General features: G+C 40.2%; 1 pseudogene; it reads right to left on the bottom strand.

Moving 5' to 3' along the window:
- Positions 1-12,376, bottom strand: part of LOC104664083 — a 15,145-nt pseudogene extending 2,769 nt beyond the window's left edge.

Genomic DNA, 12,376 nt, shown 5'->3' with positions numbered 1-12,376 from the left:
GTTGGCCAGGTTGGTCTTGAACTCCTGACCTCATGATCCACCTGCCTCCACCTCCCAAAGTGCTGGTGTTACAGACGTGAGCCGCCGTGACCGGCCAAGTTTACTTTTTTCTGATTAATGTTATGTAGTATTAAGTTCATTGAGGAAACTGTGCAAAATAACATTATGATCACTTATAATGCCATCATTCAGAAATAATTGTGTACTTTCGTGTATTGTCTGTTCATGTCTTCCTGTCTTGCCATCCTCACCCATCCATTTGACTTAATTCATTCCCCTTCCTCATCCAATTGTTTAAAAATATATACAGACATCCATGGAAGTTTTGTTTTAAGATAGACACAGCCAGGCGCAGTGGTGACACCTGTAAGTCTCAGCTAGTTGGGAGGCTGAGGCAGGAGGATCGCCTGAGCCTGGGAGGTCGAGACCAGCCTGGGCAACATAGTAGGACTTGTCTCAAAAAAGTAAGATAAAATAAAAATAAGCAGCACATATTTTCCAAAAAAAGAAAACAGTCCGGCTGGGTGTGGTGGCTCACGCCTGCAATCCCAGCACTTTGGGAGGCCAAGGTGGGTGGATCATTTGAGGTCAGGATTTCCAGACCAGCCTGGCCAACATGGTGAAACCCTGCCTCTACTAAAAATACAAAAATCAGCCAGGTGTGATGGTGGGCACCTGTAGTCCCAGCTACTAGGGAGACTGAGGCAGAAGAATCACTTGAACCTGAGAGGTGGAGGTTGCAGTGAGCCAAGATGGTGCCACTGCACTCCAGCCTGGGTGACAGAGTGAGACTCCAACTCAAAGAAAAAAAAGGAAAAAGCCAGGCATAGGGTTCACTTGTAGTCCTAGCTACTGGGGAGGCTGAAGCAGGAGGATCCCGTGAACCTAGGAGGTGGAGGCTGCAGTGCTATAATGGAGATGGTGAATAGCCACTGCACTCTAGTCCGTCTCTAATATTAATATATATTTAAAGATACAATAGACACGTACTGAGCACATTCTTCAGCACTGTGGCTTTTAAGATCCATCCACTGTACCAGTGTACATCTAGTCCATTGCTTGTAACTGCTGCTTAGTTTTCCAGGTGTGCCCCAACTACATTTTATTTGTCTGTGCCTGCAATAATAGACATCCTTATACCTGTCCCCTTAAGAACCTATGTGAGAATTTCCCTCCTTCCTTCCTTCCTTCCTTCCTTCCTTCCTTCCTTCCTTCCTTCCTTCCTTCCTTCCTTCCTTGCTTCCTTCCTTCCTCCCTCCCTTCCTTCCTTCCTTCCTTCCTTCTCTCTTTCCTTTGCTGTCCTTTCCTTTCTTTTTCTTTCTTTCTTCTCTCTTTCTCTCTCTCTCCTCTCTCCCTCTCTCTCTTTCTTTTTTTGACGGAGTTTCACTCTTGTTGCCCAGGCTGGAGTGCAAGGTGCAATGGCACAATCTTGGCTCACTGCAACCTTTGTCTCCTGGGTTCGAGCGATTATCCTGCCTCAGCCTCCAGAGTAGCTGGGATTACAGGCATGCGCCACCACCCCCAGCTAATTTTGTATTTTTGGTAGAGACAGGGTTTCTCCATGTTGGTCAGGCTCCAACTCCTGACCTCAGGTAATCCACCCATCTTGGCCTCCCGAAGCGCTGGGATTACAGGAGTGAGCCACGGTGCCTGGCCAGGAATTTCTTTTGTATACACATGCATGACAGAATTTCTAGGTATCATCTATGCATACACAGTGTGTAATGTGACTAAATGGCTCTCCAAAGTAGTGTAGCCATTTACACTGACATCAGCAGTGCATGAGGATCTCTGCAGTCACATCCAACCACCAATAATGGATGTTATTTCACTTTCTGAACTTTGCCAGTCTGATAGGTATACAATGATAATGCATTTTATTTATCATTTGTCTGATTACTAATATGCTGGCTTATCTCCTCATAGGCATTTAAGTTTCTTTATTTTATTTTATTTTTTTTTGGAGACGGAGCCTTGCTCTGTCATCCAGGCTGGAGTGCAATGGTGCAATCTCAGCTCACTGCAACCTCCGCCTCCCAGGTTCAAGTGATTCTCCTGCCTCAGCCTCCCGAGTAGCTGAGATTACAGGTGCCCATCACCATGCGTGGCTAATTTTTGTACTTTGTTTTTTGAGATGGAGTTTTGCTCTTGTTGCCCAGGCTGGAGTGCAGTGGTGCGATCTCGGCTCATCACAACCTCCGGCCTCCTGAGTTCAAGTGATTCTCCTGCTCAGCCTCCCGAGTAGCTGGGATTACAGGCATGTGCCGCCAAGTCCAGCTAATTTTGTACTTTTAGTACAGACAAGGTTTCTCCATGTTGGTCAGGCGGGTCTCAAACTCCTGACCTCAGGTGATCCGCCCACTTTGGCCTCCCAAAGTGCTGGGATTACAGGCATGAGCTACCATGCCTGGCCACTTTTTGTATCTTTTAGTAGAGATGCGGTTTCACCATATTGGCCAGACTGGTCTCGAACTCCTGACCTCAAGTGATCTGCCTGCATCGGCCTCCCAAAGTGCTGGCATAACAGGTGTGAGCCACAGCACCCGGTCATTCTTTACTTTAAATTTGCCTATTGGTATCTTTTGCCCAAGTCTCTATTGAGGTACCTTTCTTTTTCTTGTTGATTTGCAATAGTAAATAGTATGTTCAGGTATTAATAATCCCTCGTTGGTTTTAGACACTGCAAACGTCTTTCCCAGTCAATTGTTAATTTTATTTATCAATGTCTTCACTGAACAGAGGTCTTAATTTTTATTTGTTTCCTTTCATTTTTGTGTTATGATTTGTGCTTAAAGGTTTAAAGAAGTTATTACCCACCCTTAGGTCACCTTTGCATATTAACTGCATAGATTTATATTACCCATTTATGTTTCAATCCTTCCAAAGATAGTATTTGCATGTGGCATGGGTAGGAAATCAGTTTTATTTTTCTCTTTAGAGTAAGCCAGTTTCATTAATGTCATATGTAAACTATATTTTCCTGAATGGTTTATGAAGCCACCTTTATTTTACATTAAGTTTCCATGTATACAATGTATCTATTCCTGAACTCTCTTCTAGTCCACAGGTCTATTTAAAAGTTCTCACACCAATTATACCCAGATTATTAGATTTTATTCATATTGTTTTGTAGTGTATCTTTTTTTCTTTAAAACAGAGTCTCACTCTGTCGCCCAGTCTGGAGTGCAGTGGTGAGCTCTTGGCTCACTGCAACCTCTGTCTACCCGACTCAAGTGATCCTCCCACCTCAGTGTCCTGAGCTGGGACTACAGGTGCATCTCACCATGCCCAATTAATTTTTGTGATTTTTGGTAGAGATGGGTTTTTGCCATGTTGCCCAGGCTGGTCTCAAACTTCTGACCTTGGGTGATCCACCCACCTCAGCCTCCCAAAGTGCTGGGATTACAGGCGTAAGCCACCACGTCTGGCCTGTAGCATGTCTTAATATCTGACAGGGGAATCTCTCTCTTTTTTCTCAAGTCTAATTTGGTTAATATTCACAGACCTTATTCTTCCATTTAGATTTTACAGTAAGTTTGCTTCTCAAAAATATTGAACTAGTTTTGATTGTGATTGCATTGTAATTATAAATTAGTTTAGGAAGAATTAACATCTTTATAATATTGTCATCCCTATGAAAAAAATATGTACTGTCTCTCCATTTTCTTTTTTTTCTTTTTTTTTTTTTTATTTGAGACGGAGTCTCACTTTGTCACCCAGGCTGGAGTGCAGTGGCGCGATCTCAGCACACTGCAACCTCCACCTCCCGGGTTCAAGCGATTCTCCTACCTCAGCCTCCTGAGTAGCTGGGATTACAGGCATGTGCCAACATGCCCAGCTAATTTTTGTGTTTTTAGTAGAGACAGGGTTTCACCAAGTTGGTCAGGCTGGACTTGAACTCCTGATCTCGTGATCTGCCCACCTCGTCCTCCCAAAGTTCTGGAATTACAGATGTGAGCCACCGTGTTCAGCCCTCTCCATTTCTTATTAAGGTTATCATCTGTCTTTATGCTTTAAAACTTACTCCCTAGAGGTCTTAAATTGTTTCTTAGATATTTTCATATCTACTTTTTATATCTTGTTATATCTATGTCTTCTTAGATATATTTTATACCTACTTTTTTAGATATAAATTTTTGTTGATGTTTGAAATAATATTTTAAATTATATTTTCTAGTTGGTTATTGCTGGTGTTGAAAACTACCACAGATTTTTCAAAGTTAATCTTGTATCCAGGCATCTTGTTGAAGTTTTAAATTATTAGTTTTAATAGTTTGTGATTTCTTGGTTTTTCTATGTAGATGATCAGATCACTGCACAAAATAAAAGCTATATCCCTTTTCCTTTTTTTTTTGAGATTATCTCAGTCTGTCGTCCAGGCTGCAGTGCACTGGTGTGATCTCAGCTCACTGCAACCTCCGCCTCCCAGGTTCAAGCAATTCTCCTGTCTCAGTCTCCCGAGAAGCTGGGACTACAAGTGTGCACCACCATGCCTGGCTAATTTTTGTATTTTTAGTAGAGACGATGTTTCACCATCTTGGCCAGGCTGTTCTCAAACTCCTGACCTCAGGTGATCTGCCCTCCTTGGCCTCCCAAAGTGCTGCGATTACAGGCATGAGCCACCGTGCCTGGCTGCTATATCCTTTTTCTCTGAATGTTCATACCTCTTATTTGGTATCCTTATTGCATTGGCCAGGATCCTCAGGACTATGTTAAACATTAGGGATAATGGTTGGCATCTTTGCCTTACTCCTTCTAATGAAATGCTTCTAAGGTTTTCCTACTAAATATGTTTCCTTTGGGTTTCTGGTATATAACCTTTGGTCAAAAGAAGGAGTTACTTTCTACTTCTAGTTTGCAACAACAGAAATGTTTATCACGAATAGATAATGATTGTATTTGAGGTTCAGCCAATTCAATTACAGAAGAAAAAGCAATTAGAGTCATAAGAATTGGAAAAGAAAAGGTAAAACTGTATTTGCAGATGATATAATTACATAACTGAAAAAATCAACAGAAAAAATAGGAAATTTCTATAAATAATAAAGTATCAATATATAAAAATAATATACAGAAATCAGTAACTTTCATTTTTTTTTTTTTTTTGAAACGGAGTCTCGCTCTGTTGCCCAGACGGGAGTGCAGATGCACAATCTCTGCTCACTGCAAGCTCCGCCTCCTGGGTTTACGCCATTCTCCTGCCTCAGCCTCCCGAGTAGCTAGGACTACAGGTGCCCATCACCACGCCTGGCTAATTTTTTTTTTTTTTTTGGTATTTTTAGTAGAGACAGGGTTTTGCCATGTTAGCTAAGATGGTCTCAATCTCCTGACCTCGTGATTCGCCCGCCTCAGCCTCCCAAAGTGCTGGGATTACAAGCATGAGCCACCACTCCTGGCCAGCTTACATCTTACTAAGAATAAACAATAAGAAAAAATGGGGCAAGGGACTTGCTAATAAGGTATTGGGAATAACTGAACAGCCATATGGAAAAATATGTAATTGAATTCCTTTCTCATCCCTCATCATGTAATGAGCTTGTATCATTCTGAAACCATCAGCCCCCACCCCTGTTATCCCCAGTCCATGGAAAAATTGTGTTCCACGAAACCATTCCCTAGTGCTAAAAAGGTTGGGGACTGCTGCTCTAAAAATGTCAATAAAAATTTTGAAAACTAAAGCACAAAGAAAAAAGAAAGAAGAACAGTGTGTCAGAGACGTGTGCAAAATATCTAACATATCTGTAGTTTGAGTTCCATGAGGAGAGAATAAGGCAGAAAAAATATTTGAAAAGATACTGAAAATTTTCCAAAATTGATTACAAATGTTAACCTACAGATTCAAAAAGCCCTCAAGCAGATTTGAAAAAGAGAGAGAGAAAGCGAGAGAGAGAACATTTAGGTATTGTCAAGCTGCTGAAAACCTAAGACAACCAAAAAAAACCCTTATAAGCAGCTAAAGGGAAAAAGCACATTACATTCACAGGAACAAGTAAGAAAAATTACAGCTTACTCTTCAGCAGCAACAATGGCAATGAAAAAACAATGGAATAACATCTTTCAAATACTGAAAAACAAATTACAGTCCAGAATTTTATACTGAGACAAAAGAGTCTTCAAACATTTGATAGCTGAAGAAGACAAACACATTTTCACACAAATAAAAGTTAATTCATTTCCAGCAGATTCACACTACAAGGAATACTAAAGGACGTTCTCCACACTGAAGGCAAATGATCTAAAGAGAAACACAGATCTGTAAGAAGAAATGAAGAGCACTGGTAAAGGTAAATGTAAAATTATTTAAGACTAAACTATATGTTTAAGTCAATAATTGTGATAATTATAATAAAAGTAAAATTACATGATAACAATAGCATAATGGAGGGCATGGAATTTTATTGTTTGCTATAGTTTGGATGTTTGTTCCCCTAAACCTCATGTTGAAATTTGATCCCCAATGTTGGAGGTGAGGCCTAATGGGAGGTACTATGATCATGATTGGGGGATCCCTCATGAGTACAGTAATGCCCTCTTGGGACTGGGGAGCTCTTATTAGTTCCTGTGAGCGCTGTTATTAGAAAGAGCATGGTAATAATAATGAAAAAAAAAAAAAAAAAGAGCATGGCACCTCCCTCCTCTTGCTCTTGCTTCCTCTCACCATGTGATCTCTGCACATGTTAGCCGAGCTTCACCTTCTGCAATGTGTGGAAACAGACTGAGGTCCTCACCAGAAGCAAATGCTAGCGCCAAGCTTCTTGGAGAGCCTGCAGAACTGTGAGCCAAATAAACCTTTTTCTTTATAAATTACCCAGCCTCAGATATTCTTTCACAGCCACACGAAAGGACTAAGACATTATTATAAGGTTTTAGACATTTTACACATTGTATAAGATGTAGTGAAATACTAATTCAAAGCACAGACAGTCCCTGATTACAGTGGTTTGACTTACAGTTTTTCAACTTTATGATGAGTTCGTTGGGATGATTAAATGCATTTTCAACTTAACAATATTTTTGGCTTACAATAGGCATATTGGGACATAACCCCATCATAAGTTGAGGAACATCTGTAGATTATAATAAATTAAACGTGCACATAGCGATCTAGAATAACTACTAAAAGAAAATGCAAACATAGGTATAATTAAAGAGCTAAGAGAGAGACAAAATAGATTTAAAACACTTGATTAAACTAAAAGAAGGCAGGAAAGGAAGAACAAAGGAATAAAGAACAAATGTGATAAAACAGAACATACAGCAAGATAATAGACTTAAACTCAATTATGCCAGCAGTTACATTAAGTGTAAATGAACTAAATATGCAGTTAAAATACCTAGATTGACAGACTGGATTAAAACAAAATAAGATTCAACTATATGTTTCTTTTTTTTTTTTTTTTAATAAGAAACATACTTTAAATATAAGATACACAGTATTTGGAAGTAAAATAATTCTAAAAAGATATATTATGCAGGTACAACTCATAAGGAAGCTGGTGTGGCTCTATTATTAGTCAGCTAAGGTTACTTCAACACAGAAATGTTACCATAGATAAACAGGAACATTTCATAATGACAAAACAGTCAATTCTTTAAGAAGATACAATTATAAATGTGTATGTACCTAATAACACAACTTACAAGGAGAAATAGAAAACCCGAATTGTCCAAATGTACTAAAGAAATTAAATGCAAAATAAAAATCCTTCCCACAAAGAACCCTTCTGGTTCAGGTGGCTTTACTAGTAAATTCTTCCATATATTTAAAGAAGAAATAATACTATCTTCACATTCTCTTATAGAAAATATTTTCCAGTTTCTTTTTCTTTCTCCATCCCTTCTTTCCTTCCTTCCTTCCCTCCCTGCTCCATCCCTCCCTCCTTCTTTCCTTCCTTCCTTCCTTCCTCCCTTCCTCCCTCCTGCCATCCCTTCCTCCCTCCTTCTGTCCCTTCCTTCTGTCCTCCCTTCCTCCCTTCCTTCCTTTTTAAATTGAGACAGGGTCTTGCTTTATCACCCAGACTGGAGTGCAGTGGCATGATTATAGCTCACTGTAGCCTCGACTTCCTGGGCTCAAGTGATCCTCCCACCTCAGCCTTCCTAGTAGCAAGGACTACAGGCACATGCCACCATGTCCAGCTAAATCTTTTAATTTTTTTTAGAGACAAGGTCTTGCTATGTTTCCCAGCCTAGTCTCAAACTCCTGGACTCAGGCAATCCTCCCACCTCGGCTTCCCAAAGTGCTGAGATTACAGGCATAAGCCACCAGGCCTGGCCCCAATTTCTTCTACCAATCAGTATAACCCTGATACCAAAACTTAGCAAAATAATCATAAGAAAACAAAATTACAAGTCAATATTTCTCATGAACATAGATGCAAAAATTCCAAATAAGAGACTAGCAACCAAGTTCAGCAAAATATAAATAAAGGATAATATATCATGAACAAGTAGGAATTATTCTAGGAATGCAAGGTTGACTTTACACATTAAAATCAATCAGTGTAATTTACCACATTAACAGAATAAAGGAGAAAAATAATCTAATTACCTCAAGATTTGCAGGAAAAAAGTTTTAATGTTCATTTATGACTTAAAATAATAAAAGAACTGGGTGTGTTGGCTTGTACCTATAATCTTAGCTACTCAAGAGACTCAGGCAGGAGACTCTCTTGAGCCCAGAAGTTTGAGGCCACAGTGAGCTATGATGGTGCCACTGTATTCCAGCCTGGGTGACAGAGCAAGGCATCATCTCTTAAGGAAGGAAGGAAGGAAAGAAGGAAGGAAGGAAGGAAGGAAGGAAGGAAGGAAGGAAGGAAGGAAGGAAGGAAGGAGGGAGGGAGGGAGGGAGGGAGGGAGGGAGGGAGGGAAAGAAGAAAGAGAAAGAAAGAAACAACTTTCAGCAAACTATAATCCTTCCTTCCCTCCTTCCCTCCCTTCTTCCCTCCCTCCCTCCTTCCTTCCTTGCTGTCTTGGATAGCAAGATCCAAGACAGGATCTTGCTATATTGGCCAGGCTAGAGTACAGTGGCTACTCCTAAATGCAATCATGCTGTACACTATAGCCTGAACTTCTGGTCTCAAGGGATCCTCCTGCCTCAGCCTCCAGAGTAGCTGGGACTAAAGCTGTACGCCACCATACCCAGTTTCAGTTTCTTTCTTTCTTATTCTGAAGAAGGCTATTTACAAAACTATCTCAGCTAGTATCACACTTAATGGTGAAATGGAGCACTTTCCCCATCGGGTTGGGAGCCAGATAGGGATGTTCACTCTAATCACTTCTATTCAACACTGTACTGGAGGTCATAGCCAGTGCAATAAGGTAAGAAAAAGAATTATGAGGTATAAAATTGGAAAGAAAAAAGTTAGAGTCATTATTTGTAGATTACATTATTATAAGTATAGATAACTACAATCAAATGGTTAATATTAATACATGAATTTAGGTAGTTCAATGGATATAAAATCAATATACAAAATATCCATTATATTTTTATATAACAGCAACGAACAACTAGAAAATGAAATTTAAAAAGACACCACTTACAAATAGAACCAAAATATCAAATTCCTAGAAATAAATCTGATGAGTTTGGTAGGATTTCTCCATTGAAAACTACAAAATATTGCTGAGATAAATTAAAGAAGATGTAAATAAATGGAAGAATATGCTATATACTTAGAATGACAGACAAGTATTAAGATGTTAACAATTTGATCTATAAATTTAATGCAATTCCAATTGAAATCCCCATGGGACTTTTGGTGAAAACTGACAAGATGATTCTAAATTTTATATGTAAATGCAAAGGACCTGGAATAGCGAAGGCAGTCTTCAAGACACTTAACAAAACTGGAGACTTACACTTTCAGGTATCAAAACTTAATACAGTTAGTATTTGCACAAGGATAAACAAATAGGCTGATGGAACAAAATCTAGAAACTGGCCAGATGCAGTGGCTCATGCCTGTAATCCCAGCACTTTGGGATCGGGCAGATCACCTGGGGTCAGGAGATAGAGACCAGCCTGGCCAACATGGTGAAACCCCATTTCTACTAAAAATACAAAAATTAGCAGAGTGTGGTGGCAGGCGCCTGTAATCCCAGCTACTTGGAGGCTGAGGCAGGAGAATTGTTTGAATCTGGGAGGCAGAGGTTGCAGTGAGCCGAGATGGCACCACTGCATTCCAGCCTGGGTGACAAGAGTGAGACTTCATCTCATAAAAAAAAACAAAAACTAGAAACCAGCTTATGTGATGTGTGACAAAGTTGCTAAAGAAATTCAGGAGGAAAAATGATGATCTTTTCAATAAGTGGTGCTGATATCCATATTTTAAAACATGAAAGCTTGATTCTTACCTTATAACATACACAAAATTAATTCTAGGTGGAGGGTGGACCTGAAGGTGAAAAGTAAACAATAAAGTTCTAGATAAAAGCCTAGAGAAATATCTTCAAAGTCTTGAGGTAGATAAAGATTTCTTTCTTCCCTTTTGCATTTTAAATAGAGGCAGGGTCTTGATATGTTGCCCAGATTGGTCTCAAACTCCTGGCCTCAAGTGACCCTCCCGCCTTGGCCTCCCAAATGCTGGGATTACAGGTGTGAGCTACCATGTCCAACCAAGATTTCTTAAATAGGACAACAAACCCACTAACTTAAAAGAAAATATTGAAAATTTTGATTTTATTGTAATTATTTTCTAGATATTTGAAATACAACTTTCTTCTGATTCTAAATGAAAAGGAATGGGAATGATAGTAACAAACAAGATTTCACCACTGAATACCGTGGTGTGACTGTAGTGTCTCATATTTGAAACTCAGGAAGAAATCAACTGTGTTCCAAAACAGTGAAAGATGCAGGTCCAAACAATGAAGGTGTTTTTTGAACTGCCACATTTACTCCGAAGCCTATTCATGTCCTTTGGCATCCCACAGGTGATAATAAAGTGGCACACACGCTGCACCACTGACATCGCAGGATAGCTTCCTATAAAACCAGACTCTAATGCTGGGCTCCAGCTTCATCCTCACAGGTCGTCCATCATCCTCATCCAGGAGATCAGTTATCTGAGCAACCTCTAATTTGTGCTCATACTGTACTGCCACAGCTGGGTCCATGACAGCCTCTCATAGGGCAAGAGCAGGCATGGCAACCAACTCCAACTTAAGGTCTCCAATAAGCTTCCTAGCAAGCCAGAGGAGGGCTTTTCAAAGTTGTAGCAACTTTTTGGCCAGGTGCAGTGGCTCATGCCTATAATTCCAGCACTTTGGGAGACCAAGGCAGGTGGATCGCTTGAGCCCAGGAGTTTGAGACCAGGCCGGAAAACATGGTAAAACACTGTCTCTACAAAAAATGCAAAAAGTAGCTGTGTGTGGTGGTGCACCTGTAGTCCCAGCTACTCAGAAGGCTGAGGTGGGAGGATCACTTGAGCCCAGGAGGCAGAGGTTGCAGTGAGCCGAGATTACACCACTACATTCCAGCCTTGGTGACAGAGTCAGACCCTGTCTCAAAAAATAAATAAATAAAAATAAAATAAAATAAAATAAAAAACAAAACAAAAATCCCAAAAGACAAAGTTGTAGTTACTTTTGGTAGAAATGTCATAGTACTGAAGATTGTTCTTTTGGTGGAAGACAATAGATTTTGCCTTCACTTTTCTATCTTTAATATCCACTTTGTTGCCACATAACATGATGGGGATGTTTTCACACACTCATACCAGATCTCTGTGCTAGTTGGGCACATTCTTGTAAGTAACTCTTGATGTTACATCAAACATTATAATGGCACATTGGGACTGGATACTATAGCCATCTCTCAGTCCACCAAATTTCTCCTGGCCAGTTGTATTTATTTATTTATTTATTTATTTATTTATTTATTTTTATATTTATATTTTTGGAGGGGACAGAGTTTTGCTCTTGTTGCCCAGGCTGGAGTGCAATGGCATGATCTCGGCTAACTGCAACCTCCGCCTCCCGGGTTCAAGCAATTCTCCTGCCTCAGCCTCCCAAGTAACTGGAATTACAGGAGCCTGCCATCACACCCAGATAATTTTTGTATTTCTAGTAGAGACGGGGTTTCACCATGTTGGCCAGGCTGGTCTCGAACTCCTGACCTCAGGTGATCCACCTGCCTCGGCCCCCCAAAGTGCTGGGATTACAGGCATGAGCCACTGTGCCCGGCCTATACATTAAATTTAAAAGGTCCTCTGTTGGTGTGAAACACAAGCAGATAAACCTCAACACCCAAGGTAGCTCTATACTTCTCAGATTCACCAGCCAAATGATGTTTCATGGATATAGTTTTTCCAGTACCAACATCACCAACCAGTACAAGTTTGAACTGGACTCGGGGCTCTCCTTGGGCAGCCAT

The sequence above is a fragment of the Rhinopithecus roxellana genome, chromosome 20, assembly GCF_007565055.1.
Source record: "Rhinopithecus roxellana isolate Shanxi Qingling chromosome 20, ASM756505v1, whole genome shotgun sequence".
NCBI lineage: Eukaryota > Metazoa > Chordata > Mammalia > Primates > Cercopithecidae > Rhinopithecus > Rhinopithecus roxellana.
The sequence above is the reverse complement of the archived record's forward strand: the minus strand, read 5'-3'. Positions and strand labels throughout refer to the sequence as shown.